Source organism: Schistocerca serialis, chromosome 5 (genome assembly GCF_023864345.2).
Source record: "Schistocerca serialis cubense isolate TAMUIC-IGC-003099 chromosome 5, iqSchSeri2.2, whole genome shotgun sequence".
NCBI lineage: Eukaryota > Metazoa > Arthropoda > Insecta > Orthoptera > Acrididae > Schistocerca > Schistocerca serialis.
The window spans coordinates 180932912-180948280 of NC_064642.1; positions in this window are offsets into that span (position 1 = coordinate 180932912).

The following is a 15369-nucleotide window of genomic DNA, read 5'->3' on the forward strand; positions in this document are numbered from 1 at the left end:
CATTAGACCTTCTACCTCTCCATACGCCTCAACGAAATATCTAGTTTTGGAGTCGATGACCTTGACTGGTCTTCAAATGTGCTTTACTTGGTTTGCTGGAGTGCACTACTTCATGATTTAGGATCTAAGGCAACCTTACAACCAAATACATTTATCTGAAGAATTTAAGCTTCTGAATGACTATTGCGTGGACTGAAACTTGTCTGAGTTCAATAGTCAACTTGTCATAAATTGTCAACTTGTGCAGCAGTCGTATCACATCTTCTAGATTCTGTCTTGGGAGAACTGAAGTGTTGTTGTGTTCAGAAATGACATGATGATGTGTTTGTTTAGGGCAAGACCTTTGGTGAGCACCAATATCTTAGGCAACTGCCGTCCCATTTTAAGGAAGTGGGATTAGCATTGAAACCTACTAAGGCCAGTTCAGCCGATGCCAAGATTTATTTTCTGGTTCATCTAGTTTCAGCAAATGGTGTTAAAACTGATAACATGCATACTGCTAAGGCCATTTATAATTCTCTACTTCGCCCAGGATAAGAAGGGAGTTGGATTCTTTATTGTAAAGATCAACTGTTTCAGAAAGTTCATTCCAAACTTTGCGTAGCTATCAACCCCTTAAACCAACTTCATTGTAAGGGGGAACTACTTCAGCAATCGAATACACAGCAGTCAGCTTTTGACACTCTCAAGAATGCAGGCGTGATAGCCATTCTGGATCTTCAGCATCAGTTTATTCTCCAGACTGATGCCTTCCATCATGGAGTTGCTGCCATCCTGTTACAAAAATCTGATGGGGACTGTCAGCCGGTCACATATGCATCAAGAACTTGTAACGGAACTGAAATGATGGTGGGCTGACAGTAATTTGGAGCCCGCGCGTCGGAAACGGGCGCGCTGGTGTGAGACTGCCCGGGAGTGCACCCTGATGCCATCTATTAGCGAAACTGGGAATTAGCGCTGGCTCTCAGACAATGTAGTCAAATGTATTATTTTTCTTGGTAATTATAAGCTATTACTGTATGATTTAATGTTATAAAGCGCTAGTAGTAAATTATTATGACTGGTATGAACTCCAGGGTAATAAATATAAATATTCTTAAATACTAAATGATTTCGGTGAAAAGGTGGTAGGGGAACGCCCCCACTCTTGGTGATACGAGCGTAGCTAGAGGTAGCTGGAGACACAGGGACTGAACAATGGATTGGCCTGGGGAGTGTTGACGTGACAGGACGTGCGTAACTGTGCTCACGCAAAAGTGATTGCGCAACAGCGAAGAGGCGAATACCGTCGCCGTTTGTGGAGTGGAACGCGACGAATGGTTGTCGAAGCCGTCTCTATGCCACTGGGGCTGAGTGTAAGAGTTCCTGCGCCCAGATTTTATGGCGGACGCGCAGTAGCTTATACGAGTGCTACAGCTCGTAGTTCCAGCCGCCATTAAGGGCACGAGGCGTGAAGAGGAAGAGCTGCGCTAGCCACATGCATATCACCACCAGCACCGACACGTCTACCCAAGGCAAGACTGCTTGAAATTGTTAAGTCGAACTTTGTATACATGTAAAAGGAGAATACCAGTTTTCTTTTGTGCAAGTGCAGAAGACAGAATATAGTAATGAGCAAAATTACGACGCATGTTGTTCCTTGTAAAGTGTAGTAACCTGAAACATAGTGTAGTGAAATCAGACTGAGGCCACCATCGCCTCTTTCATTTACAATTCTTTTGGTTGTAGAATACTTTAGCGTTTAAGAATGTAGAAAAGAGCAATGGTCACACCAGAATGAGTCGCCTATTTATAGTTACTTAAATTTTTCTGAATAACCTTTCAAGTAAAGTCACTTAACTAATTCTATAGCAATTGTCCAAGAGTAATATCCCAAAATCATTAAATAAGTTGAAGGGTAGAAGTTTGTTAACCTAAGTTGCTTAAATTGTCTTGGTGGTAATTACCAAGCCAACTCACAGAAATTGAGAGAGTATTTGCTTTGTAGAATCACCTAGAATGATCAGAAATAGTAATATTCAGAATTAAGTTTAAAATTCAACTCAAGCCGTTTCACTTTGAAACGAGCCAAAAAATTGATTTATTCTTTTGCTCCTTCAGAGCTGGCGACCGTAGTTATAAGTATTTTCAGGAGGATTCGACGGTAAGTCTGCTGCTCTCGTCGTGCTGATAGGATTATCCACTGCTGCTAGCAGTGGTGATTGGATACATAAGCTCACTACCAAGTTAAGTGGGTCAGGTAGGCAGTGTTACCGTGTGAACTGTAGGGCACTGTAGGCCGTGGATCGAACCCGTTCAATCATCACAGCTCTTTGAGAAATAGTCCGGTTAGGAGTGTACTAATCCAATAGGTAAATACTGGCGAGTAACGGTCAAAAATGTATACGCAAGTGAATTTAGCAAGGTCCATGTAGCACCTAGTTAATGTGGTGCAATGGTGAGGGTAGGAGTGGAGTAAAAGTGAGCTGAGCTTGTGGCAGCTGTGCTGTCTTCAAAGATTAATAACGTGAATTCACTACTAACTCTTACCATTAGGGCTGAGCTATTTATGGTGAAAATACGTAGCAGTAAGCGCAAAGGCGTGACAGCTACAAGTCCGTATTGGCTTTATACATACGGAAGTAGGAAGCGGGTCATTCCGTCAGTGGGGGGGGTTAAAACAACTGAGTCAGTTGAGAACATACCCCATTTACTGATGGAAAGATTCGGCGGTTCGGTCGCATGTGGCGACCGTGACAGGACTTACCAAGTTTGTAGAATAATGGCTGCAATAAAAGTGTTTTATATAAACTTGTAGTTTCAAGAAAATTTTAAAAAATTCAAAATTCTGTTGTAGACAAATATACCACAATTGGTAAGTTCAAGACGACAACCTGCAAAGCAGCAAAAGAAAGTCCAATAGTAGGAGTTAAACAAGTAATACTTGGTTTAATCAACATTTCAATTAGGCACGAAATACAGCAGCATAAGATGGAGTCGAATAGTAACAAGCAAGACGAAAACATTACAAGGTCAGACCCAGAATTAGGGACCATAGATACTGTTGTAGGGTTGGAAAATCCTATAGATGAATCCACACCCACAAAACAGGAGGAACGGGAAGTGAAACCAAAGCTAGTGAAAAGTGAACCCAATGTATCTGTGGATGCAAGTCACAAGGGAGAGGATATGGAATTAACAAGTTTGTTAAATAGTATGATGGCGCAAATTCGAGAAGGGAATGCTAGTTTGAAAGCAGAAATGGCTAATCATATATCCCAACTGGATGAAAACCTATCTGGTAAAATAAAAGCCAATTTAGATATCTTGAATACGCAAAGCCAACGTATCACAGAGGTAAACAAATCAGTAAATAGCATTAGGGCTGAAATAACAAATGTTCAGAGAAAAGTCACAGAAATAGAGAAAAGATTTGATACCGAAATTCGGAGAATAGAGAAATCAGTGGAACCTTTGGTTAGTGAAAAATTAGAAACGATAATTGAAAGTAAATTACAGGTGATAGTACCAGTTGTAAAGAAAGAGATTGTTAAAGAAACGGCAGCTGATATTGAAACACTGCGCAATACCATGTTGAGTTTTGATGCATGGGTGCAGGAGCAGGAAAATACACTGCGTAATGAGATAAAATTGTTAAGTCAGCAAGTTCAGAATCAGACGATTCTTAACTGTAGTGGTATCCCATTGGTAATGCAAAAATCGGAAATACTGAGTAGGGAGGAAAAATACGATCCTCAAAAGAAACAAGGTGGATGGCATCCAATGGATTTTATAAAAAATTGTGAACGTGTCTTACCAACAGACATGTCGGATAAAGAAAAAATTAATTTAGTAATAGACGCTTTAGCAGGTCATGCTAAACGTTGGGGATTGAATTTGGATATCGACAATTTGAAGTTTACAGACTTCAAAGAAAAGTTCCTTGAGGAATTCTGGGGCACACAACAGAGGGATAGGTTGTGGAGAGAATTCGTTGTCGCCAGAATGCCAGAACATGGGCGTGGGCTCATGAAAGAATACTGTGAAGGATGGTTCAAGCGTTTGGAGTATCTTAAAGATCGTAGATCAGAATCGGAGATAGTGTGGGAGTTGTGGAAAAAGCTACCTGACGATTCAAAGCGTTATGTAGGAGGCACTCATCGAACATTCGATGAATTTTTAGAAAAAATCGAGAATGAAGATAGGTGGCGTGAAACTAGAGAGTTTCGAGGTTTCAGAAATCAGAATGGAATAGTAAAAGGTGCTAGGAATGAACCGCAAATTAACATGATGAGAGGAAGAGGTCGAGGAGGTAACTCTCAGCGAGGGAGAGGACACTATCAGGGAAACGGGATGCATTATCAAAATCAGGAAAACTAAATACCGCGCAGGTCAAGGGCCTAACGCGCGCGGAAAGAAAGAAATGGCCCACATATAGGGAAGATCGGAGTATTCAGTACTATAGCAGGATAGTACGTCGTTCGCCTGAAGAGCAGTTACATAAACGAAACTTTGCGAAGTATAATGCAGGGATACAAACAGAGGAGAGAGAGCAGGGAGGAATTATTAAGGGAAATGAAGTAGGAAAAGAATATCGGTCGGATGTGAAGGCTCACGTGAATGAAATAAGTACAATTCGAGGTCAGAGTGACGAATTGATGAAGGAAGAGTCAGAGAAGGCGTTGTTTGTCGGTAGGGATGGCAACTGTGCAGAGAGGCAGGGGCAAGGTAGGAGTGATGTGATTTATGGTAAAAGGTTCATACGAATAGTCGACGAATCGCATCGAGAAGTAATTAAAGAGGAAAGGGTGGATAAGAAAAAGGGGCATAGTGCAGAGACGCATGCCGATTCAGAAATTACCTCGTATGCAGAATATGTACATCAGCTCAAAAGCCAGCCAGCACAATTAGAAAGATCTTCCACTCAAGTGATTAATTTGGACCCGAATATGACAGTGTTAGAGAGCCATACCGATTATGATGTGTACCTAGTGACAGCAAGAGTACATGACTGTGATGAAGATTCTTTTAAAGAAATTAGAGAAAGTGTATCTAACCAAGAGAAAGAGTGTTGTGATCCCTGTAGTACTGAAGCAAATGAGTTGAGTGAGACTGGAATTCCATCAGTAGGGGAAAATAATGAAAGTAAGAGTGGCGAATGTACTATCCAACAAAGGGAAAGTAGAGAAATGGATTATAATTTGCGAGAATTATTTGAATCCGAAGAAGGTCATATTTCTAAGGAGGAGGAATTATCGTCAGAATCATCAGAAAGCATCCAGGGAGAAAAAGAAGTAGAGGAAGTTTCCGATTCCGCAACCGAGAGTTCAGGCATGACAGATTCGAATGAGAACGAGACGGTATTAAAGAGCCTAGACGAAGGACTAGTGGAAAAAGTGGTGAAAGAATTTAGGATGAAAAGGAGAAAGAAACCTCCAGATGGAATGGTCAGTATAAAAACCAGAAAAATAATATGGCAAGACTTGGCGGTGGAAAAGGATTTATTATGGGAAGATAAAGAAAGTATGAAAGAGGACAATAGGATGCAAACAATCCTACCCATTAATGTATGTGGGTACGATTTATATGTATTGTTGGATACGGGTGCTCAAATAAGTGCTATTTCGCATGCATTTTTTGAGATGATCAAAGAGCAACGAGGAGTAGTCATGATGCCAGTAACAGGTGTTAAAGTGATAGGGGCGACAGGGAAATGTAGTAAACCTGTTAAACATCAAGTGATGATGGAATTTAAGATAAAAAACAAGCAATTTTCGAATGCATTTTTAGTAGTTCCAGAGCTCAGTGCCGAGATCATTTTAGGCATTGACTGGTTAATAAAACAGAAAGTAATTATAGATTGTGACAAAGGGATAATAGTTTGTAAAGTTGATAGTGCGGTATTAGAAATACCATTTGAATCATCTAGAGTAATGGAAGAGAACCAGCTGAGATGGGTAGAATTTAGAGATGATCATGATTCAGGAATAGGTCAAAAATTCGATTGGTGTCTGGTGAAGCAGATAGTTGAAGATGGAAATAAGGAGACACTCCTTCGAAATGTAGTGGATAAAACGGAAGGACTATCTGATGCCCAAAGGGAGGATCTATGGCAAATTCTGAAAGAAAATCAGGAGGTATTTTCAGACAAACCGGGACGAGTGATAAATTATGAGTATTGCATGGAGGTAGAGGAGCATGAACCTTTCTTTAAACCACCATATAATGTACCCTTGTCTAAGAAAGAAGCAGTTCAAAAAGAAATAGATAAAATGGTTTCATGTGGGGTCATTGAACGGAGTTCTAGCCCATATAATAACCCACTGGTGATAGTAGGTAAGAAGGATGGAAGTGTACGAATAGTGATAGATGCTCGTACTCTGAATAAAGTAGTGAAGAGGGAGTTGGATCGTCCAGAGAACATAGATAATTTATTGCAGAAGTTTAATGGTGTAAAGTACATGACTAGTTTAGACCTAACTGCAGGATACTGGCAAATCCGATTGAGTGAGGAGTCTAGGAAGTACACGGCATTTTTATTCAATGGCAAATGCTACCAATTCACAGTGGTACCATTTGGCCTAAATACTTCCGTTTCAGTGTTCATTCGGGCTTTAGACAAAACTTTAGGGAGTGAACTTAGTTCGCTAATCACGGTTTATGTAGATGATCTGTTAATTGCTACAAGGACATGGGAAGAGCACATGGAGTTATGCGACAGGGTGTTCAAAGCTTTAATTAAAGGAGGAATGACCCTGAACCTGAAAAAATGCGAGTTTGTGAAGAAAGAAATAAAGTTTTTAGGTCACATAGTAACACCAGAGGGAATTGAAAAGGATCCCGATAAAGTCAAAGCAATAAGAAATTGTCCGGCTCCCAAGAATAAAAAACAACTAAAGTCATTTATAGGACTTTGTTCCTTTTATCGTAAGTATGTGGATGATCAGGTGTTCAATAGCCCACATCTGAACAACCTACTTAAGAAGAACAGTGTGTATATGTGGACTGAGGAATGTGAAACAGCATTGAACCGGCTAAAAGACAATTTGGCTAAAAACATAAAGTTATGGCACCCTGACCTGTGTGAACCATTCCACATGGCAACAGATAGTTCAGATTATGGATTGGGAGTATCCATATTTCAGGAGGTAATGATAGATGGGGAAAAAACTCATAGACAAATAGCATTTGCGAGTAGAACCATGTCTAAGTACGAAAGAAACTATACGGTTTCAGAGAAGGAGGCTTTAGCTATAGTATGGGGTTTTAGGAAATTTCAACTTTTCTTATGGGGGCATAAGACTGTGGTCCATACAGACCACAAAGCTTTAATATTTTTGAAGGATTGCAGATTGTTACATAACAGGTTGACCAGATGGGCGCTGTTTTTACAACAATTTGATATAGAGATCAAGTATGTTAAAGGGAAAGAACATGCGGTACCGGATGCTTTGTCGAGATCACCAGAAGGATGTGAGACACTAGAAAGTGTAAAGAATAGGGAAGATGTTTTTGAGGTGAATTACTTCAAAAAAGCGGAAGGAAGAGAAAAAATTAGGGAAATATGTCGGAATATGCGAAGATATCAAAGTGATGATGATGCACTCAAGTCGGTAAAGGTCAAGTTTGACAATCCGGACGCAACTAACATAAGGGCTTCATATAAAATACACAAAGGTGTACTGTATCTTCAAAGATTAAATAATCCATGGAAGTGGAGAGTATGTTGGCCGGAACAACACACTGAAGTGCTGATAGATTATGTTCACTTGGCATATGGCCATTGTGGTGCACGGAAGTGTACCGATAAGTTAGATGAATGCATTACCTTTAACAACATGGCACGAAGGGTAGCACAGAGGATAAGATCTTGTGATCTATGCCAAAAGGCGAAAATAACAAATTCAACTAATCAAGGGCCCATGCAATCAATAAAACCTGATGAAGTATTAGAAATAGTAGCAGTAGATATCTTTGGACCATTACCGAAAACCATGGGGGGTTTTGTGTACATATTTGTAGCAGTTGAACTTTTCTCAAAGTATATAAAGCTATATCCCTTGAGAAAAGCTACTGCCAGAGCTGTGTATGATAAAATGGTGTGTGATTATTTTGTGAAAGTAGGGAAGCCAAAGAGAATAATATCAGATAATGGTGTTCAGTTTTGCTCAAAAATGTGGAAGGATGGGATAACTGAGAAACAGGTAGAAGTGGTCCATATCTCAGCTTATCACCCATCAAGCAATCCGGCAGAAAGATATATGCGTGAGATAGGTCGGTTATTTAGGACGTACTGCCATAGTAACCACAAGAAGTGGGGCATGTATGTGAGTGAATTCGAAGAAATCATGAATTCATTAACAAACGAGAGCATTGGATTTACTCCAGAAGAAATCCTGAAAAAGACGAGAAGTAAAAGTCTAGTAGAAGACCTACTAGAATTTCCAGATAGAGTTGAATTAGATTATGATAGTAAAAAGAACTTAGTAAAAGACAAGATGAGAAAACAAGCAGATGCGAGAATTCGTCGTCATGACGAAAAAGTAAGGAATCCTAAATTCAAAATAGGTGATCTCGTTCTTGTAAAAACACATGAAAAGTCAAATGAAATTAACAACGAGATCAGCAAATTTAAATATATATATAATGGACCATTTAAAATAGTGTCCATACCCAATGTGAATGCTTATTATTTAGAGTACCCATTAACAGGCAAACGCCTGGGAGTAAGAAACATAGTGGATCTCAAAAGGTATGAGCCACGAATTCTACCAGATTGAAAATAAATATATAAATAAATATTAAAGTAAACCAATATGTAAATAGTTTTGTTTCTTTTGTTCTATGTGAAAGGTAAATGTTCACTAAAATATGTTGCAGTATTCTAATGAAACTTCTAGTTTAAGTAGAGACTAAACAGACTGGGAAAGACTGAGCTTCTAAGAAAGCCTTAATAGATGTGTAAATAAGTGTTGTGGAAGAGGTAGAAAAGTGAGGAGGTAAAGTGAAAAGGACGGGCTATAAAGTAATAGGCGCTTAACGTGTGTTTTACTTGCCTGAGATAAAAGAAGTGTATTTAAAATTTTTGTAAAAAAGATGTTTAAAGTGTACTGTGTTTAGATGTAAGAAAATTGTAAAGAATATATGTAAATCATTTATGTAATGTTTAGCAGGAAAGATAGAAAGAATTGGTGTTTAATTTTAAATAAGTAATATAAGTACCGAGGTGTATCAGTAAGAAAGGGAAAACCCTTGGTAAAAAGCTTAACGAAAATTTCAGATTCATTATAGGAGAGACTTCTTATTGAATTATCACTGTTAGATACTTCAATAAGAAGTGGGGCATGTGTAACGGAACTGAAATGATGGTGGGCTGACAGTAATTTGGAGCCCGCGCGTCGGAAACGGGCGCGCTGGTGTGAGACTGCCCGGGAGTGCACCCTGATGCCATCTATTAGCGAAACTGGGAATTAGCGCTGGCTCTCAGACAATGTAGTCAAATGTATTATTTTTCTTGGTAATTATAAGCTATTACTGTATGATTTAATGTTATAAAGCGCTAGTAGTAAATTATTATGACTGGTATGAACTCCAGGGTAATAAATATAAATATTCTTAAATACTAAATGATTTCGGTGAAAAGGTGGTAGGGGAACGCCCCCACTCTTGGTGATACGAGCGTAGCTAGAGGTAGCTGGAGACACAGGGACTGAACAATGGATTGGCCTGGGGAGTGTTGACGTGACAGGACGTGCGTAACTGTGCTCACGCAAAAGTGATTGCGCAACAGCGAAGAGGCGAATACCGTCGCCGTTTGTGGAGTGGAACGCGACGAATGGTTGTCGAAGCCGTCTCTATGCCACTGGGGCTGAGTGTAAGAGTTCCTGCGCCCAGATTTTATGGCGGACGTGCAGTAGCTTATACGAGTGCTACAGCTCGTAGTTCCAGCCGCCATTAAGGGCACGAGGCGTGAAGAGGAAGAGCTGCGCTAGCCACATGCATATCACCACCAGCACCGACACGTCTACCCAAGGCAAGACTGCTTGAAATTGTTAAGTCGAACTTTGTATACATGTAAAAGGAGAATACCAGTTTTCTTTTGTGCAAGTGCAGAAGACAGAATATAGTAATGAGCAAAATTACGACGCATGTTGTTCCTTGTAAAGTGTAGTAACCTGAAACATAGTGTAGTGAAATCAGACTGAGGCCACCATCGCCTCTTTCATTTACAATTCTTTTGGTTGTAGAATACTTTAGCGTTTAAGAATGTAGAAAAGAGCAATGGTCACACCAGAATGAGTCGCCTATTTATAGTTACTTAAATTTTTCTGAATAACCTTTCAAGTAAAGTCACTTAACTAATTCTATAGCAATTGTCCAAGAGTAATATCCCAAAATCATTAAATAAGTTGAAGGGTAGAAGTTTGTTAACCTAAGTTGCTTAAATTGTCTTGGTGGTAATTACCAAGCCAACTCACAGAAATTGAGAGAGTATTTGCTTTGTAGAATCACCTAGAATGATCAGAAATAGTAATATTCAGAATTAAGTTTAAAATTCAACTCAAGCCGTTTCACTTTGAAACGAGCCAAAAAATTGATTTATTCTTTTGCTCCTTCAGAGCTGGCGACCGTAGTTATAAGTATTTTCAGGAGGATTCGACGGTAAGTCTGCTGCTCTCGTCGTGCTGATAGGATTATCCACTGCTGCTAGCAGTGGTGATTGGATACATAAGCTCACTACCAAGTTAAGTGGGTCAGGTAGGCAGTGTTACCGTGTGAACTGTAGGGCACTGTAGGCCGTGGATCGAACCCGTTCAATCATCACAGCTCTTTGAGAAATAGTCCGGTTAGGAGTGTACTAATCCAATAGGTAAATACTGGCGAGTAACGGTCAAAAATGTATACGCAAGTGAATTTAGCAAGGTCCATGTAGCACCTAGTTAATGTGGTGCAATGGTGAGGGTAGGAGTGGAGTAAAAGTGAGCTGAGCTTGTGGCAGCTGTGCTGTCTTCAAAGATTAATAACGTGAATTCACTACTAACTCTTACCATTAGGGCTGAGCTATTTATGGTGAAAATACGTAGCAGTAAGCGCAAAGGCGTGACAGCTACAAGTCCGTATTGGCTTTATACATACGGAAGTAGGAAGCGGGTCATTCCGTCAGTGGGGGGGGTTAAAACAACTGAGTCAGTTGAGAACATACCCCATTTACTGATGGAAAGATTCGGCGGTTCGGTCGCAAACTCTCTCTTTCGCCAAGGTTAAATACTCCATACACAGTTTGGAAGCACTGGCAGTTTTATTTGCCATAAAGAGACTTAAGTTCTGTTTAGAGCATCGACATTTCCTATTAGAAATAGACTATTATGCACTAAGTTGGGTACCGGTAGGATAGCACGCTGCCCTGTTCAAATTTCAGATTTTCAGTTTGCTGTTAAACACGTTAAGGATTCTACCACCCTTCTGAACGATACATAGAACCATATGTTTAGTGGGGATGAGAAATCCATTGGAATAATGTAGTCGGGTTATAATCTCCAATGTAAGTACACTGAGATTCCATCACTGAGCAGGAGTTTGAAAGGGCAGCAAGAGTGGGTCAAGCACTCAAGAGAGCTTCCTTAATGGGAAGTGAGTAGCTGAGTATCATTTCCTACGTTATTTTATCTGCTATGATGGAAAGTTAAAGATTTGTCTCCATAGTAAATACTACTGGCTGTATTTATTTCATTGCTACTCGTATGGGGTTATTTGGATAGTTTTAAGACCATCATGAAGGTTAAAAATGACTTTACTTGGCCATTCATTCATACAGACCAGAGAAAGTTAGGCAAGGTATGTCGGACTGTCAGTCTAATAAGCACAATCTCAATTGTCATCGTGGCCTGTTACAATCTAGTCAGGAAGACAGACCACCAGACAAATTGTCTGCCCAGTATTTAAGGCTGATTCCATGCACTAAGAGTGGCAACAAGTACAGTTTTGTTGTGATGGAGACGTTCACCCAGTTTCTGCGTCTTACCCTATGTACGAGTACGACTGCAGGTTTTTTTTTTTTTTTTTTTGTTGTGGTTTTAGGGCGCAAAACTGCTAAAGTCATTAGCGCCCAGTCTGTAACTTAGGGAAATGCGAAAAAAACTAGACTGGAAACCAGCAACAATGGGAGCGAAACTCAAAAAGTGGGAAACGAAAAACAGAAGGAAAGCTTAAAAAACCACTATGGAAGGGGGGTTGTTTGTCCCCAAAAAGAGCTTCAAATGACAGACGTCATCTCACTGGCACTAATAAACTCGAGAACGCGATCGGCTGAGCGCGTGTCATCTGCTAAAATGGAAGATAGATCAGGCGACAGCTGTAGACGGCCGCGTAACGGAGTAAAATAGGGGCACTCAAGTAAAAGGTGTCTCACCGTCCACATTTGAGAGCAGTGGGGACAGAGTGGGGAGGATCGCCACTTAAAAGATGTCGATGGCTAAAAAGACAATGCCCTATCCGGAGTCTAGCTAAAATTACCTCCTCCCGACGACGAGTTCGGGAGGAAGAGGTCCAAGCACAGGAAAGAGCTTTCACGTCCCGCAATTTATTATTGGGAAGTGTCGACCAATGTGTGTGCCATAAAAGAGCAACACGACGACATAAAACACTCAGTAGATCGGCGAAGGGAATCATGCGAATAGCAGGCTGAAGAAGAGAGACTGAAGCCTTGGCCGCTATATCGGCCGCCTCATTTCCACAGATACCAACATGTCCTGGGATCCAGAGGAACGCCACTGAGACGCCCCCCAAGTGGAGCAAGTGGAGGCAGTCCTGAATCCGGTGGACCAGAGGGTGGACAGGGTAGAGAGCTTGGAGACTGAGGAGAGAGCTGAGCGAATCTGAGCAGATAACATACTGTATCCGCTGACGGCGACGGATGTATTGGACAGCCTGGAGAACAGCGTAAAGCTCCGCAGTAAAAACCGAACACTGGTCGGGAAGCCGAAATCGATTTTGGGTGTCGCCAACACCAAACGATGTTTTTGAGCCATCAGTGTAAATAAATATGGCATCCTTCATTTGTGCACATAGATCAGCAAATTCCCGACGATAAACAAGAGAAGGGGTACCATCCTTGGGAAACTGACAAAGGGGCCGGCGCCAAGGCGGTGCTGTACCCCAAGTTGTCAAGAAAGTTTTAGGAAAGGGGAAGGAAAGAGAATGTAGCAGCTGGCGGAAGCAGACTCCCAGTGGTAGTAGGGAGGAAGGGCGGCCTCCATACCCTAAATCCAAGAAGGCGTCGAAAAAAATGTCATGGGCCAGAGTAGCAGGCATGAAAGACAGATGGCTAGCATAAAGACTCAGAAGGACAGCTCGCCGATTGGACAGCGGAGGTTCAGCAGTCTCAGCATAAAGGCTGCCAACAGGGCTGGCGTAAAAAGCTCCAGACACAAAACGTTATCCACGGTGGTGGACAGAGTCGAGACGCCGAAGAATAGTCGGCCGAGCAGAAGAGTAAACTATGCTTCCATAGTCCAATTTCGAGCGCACTAAGGCGAGATAGAGACAGATAAGGACCACTCGGTCCGCTCCCCAGGAGGTACCGTTCAGGACACGGAGGGTGTTGAGGGGTCGCAGACAGCGAGCGAAAGATAGGAAACATGGACCAGCACAGTTTTCTGTCAAACATAAGACCCAAGAATTTAGCGACTTCCGCGAACGGAAGGTTGACAGGGCCTAGATGTAAGGAAGGCGGAAGAAACTCTGTACGACGCCAAAAATTGACACAAATGGTCTTACTGGGAGAAAAAGCGGAAGCCGGTTTCGATGCTCCAAGAGTGGAGGCGATCGAGACATCCTCGTTCAAGAAGGCTGGTCCGTTGATAGCTGTAGTAGGTCGCAAAATCGTCCAGAAATAGGGAGCCCGAGACATCATGAAGGAGAAAATCCATAATTGGATTTATGGCAATGGCAAACAGTACAACACTCAGCACGGAGCCCTGGGGTACCCCGTTTTCTTGGGAGAAAGTACGGGAGAAAGTAGTGTTCACCCGCACTTTGAATGTGCGCTCTGCCATAAATTCACGAAGAAAAAGGGGCAGCCGACCTCGAAAGCCCCAAGAGAACAGTGTGTGGAGGACGCCTGTCCTCAAACAGGTATTGTATACTCTCTCCAGATCAAAAAATATTGCTACAGTTTGGCGTTTCCGGAGAAAATTGTTCATGATATAAGTGGAGAGAGCAACAAGATGGTCAACGGCAGAACGACGCTTTCGGAAACCGCATTGGGCAGGTGTTAAAAGACTTCGGTACTCCAGCCACCAGGCTAAACGGCAATTCACCATACGCTTCAAAACCTTACATACACTACTCGTGAGAGAAATGGGGCGATAACTAGAGGGGAGATGTTTGTCCTTTCCGGGTTTCGGAACAGGAATGACGATAGCTTCCCGCCATCTTCTGGGAAAAGTACTGTCGGTCCAAATTCGATTATAAAGGCGAAGGAGGTAAAGCAGACTATGGTATGATACTCGTAAATGCAGCAACATTTGGATGTGGATACCATCCGGTCCTGGGACGGAAGAGCGAGAAAAAGAGAGTGCGTGTTGGAGTCCCCGCATGGAGAAAACAGTATTATAGCTTTCGCTATTTTGAGAGGAGAAAGCAATATGTCGCACTTCCGCTGCACGTTTCTTCGGGAGAAAAGCTGGAGGGTAATTTGAAGAGCTCGAAATCTCAGTAAAGTATTGACCCAATGAGTTAGAAATTGCAACGGGGACCACTAATGTATCATGCGCGACAGTGAGCCCAGAGACCGGGGAGAAATTAGGAGCGCCAGATAACCGTTTAATCCGACTCCAAACTTCCGAAGAGGGAGTGAAGGTGGTAAATGAGCTAGTAAAGAAGTCCCAGCTTGCCCTCTTGCTATCACGAATGACGCGACAGCATCACGCATGCAACTGCTGACAGCGGATACAGTTGGCCTAAGTAGGATGGTGCCGGAAAACGCGAAGAGCACTTCGCCGCTCACGTATTGCGTCACGGCATGCCTCGTTCCACCAAGGAACTGGGGGCGCCGGGGCAAATCGGAGGTGCGAGGTATTGAACGTTCCGCAGCCGTAAGAATAACTTCTGTAATATGAGTGACCTGATCGTCGACGCTAGGAAAGTGACGGTCATCGAATATCGCTAGAGACGAAAAAAGTGTCCAATCGGCTTGGGCAAACTTCCATCGTCTCGGGCGCATATATGGAAGTTGTGGCTGCAATCTAAGGACACAGAGAAAGTGGTCACTCGAGTGTGTATCAGCGAGAGCGAACAATTCGAAGCGCCGAGCTAGCGGAACAGTACCGACCGAAAGGTCCAAATGAGAGGAATTTTTTGTCGTAGAGGCAGACAAAAATGTAGGGTCCC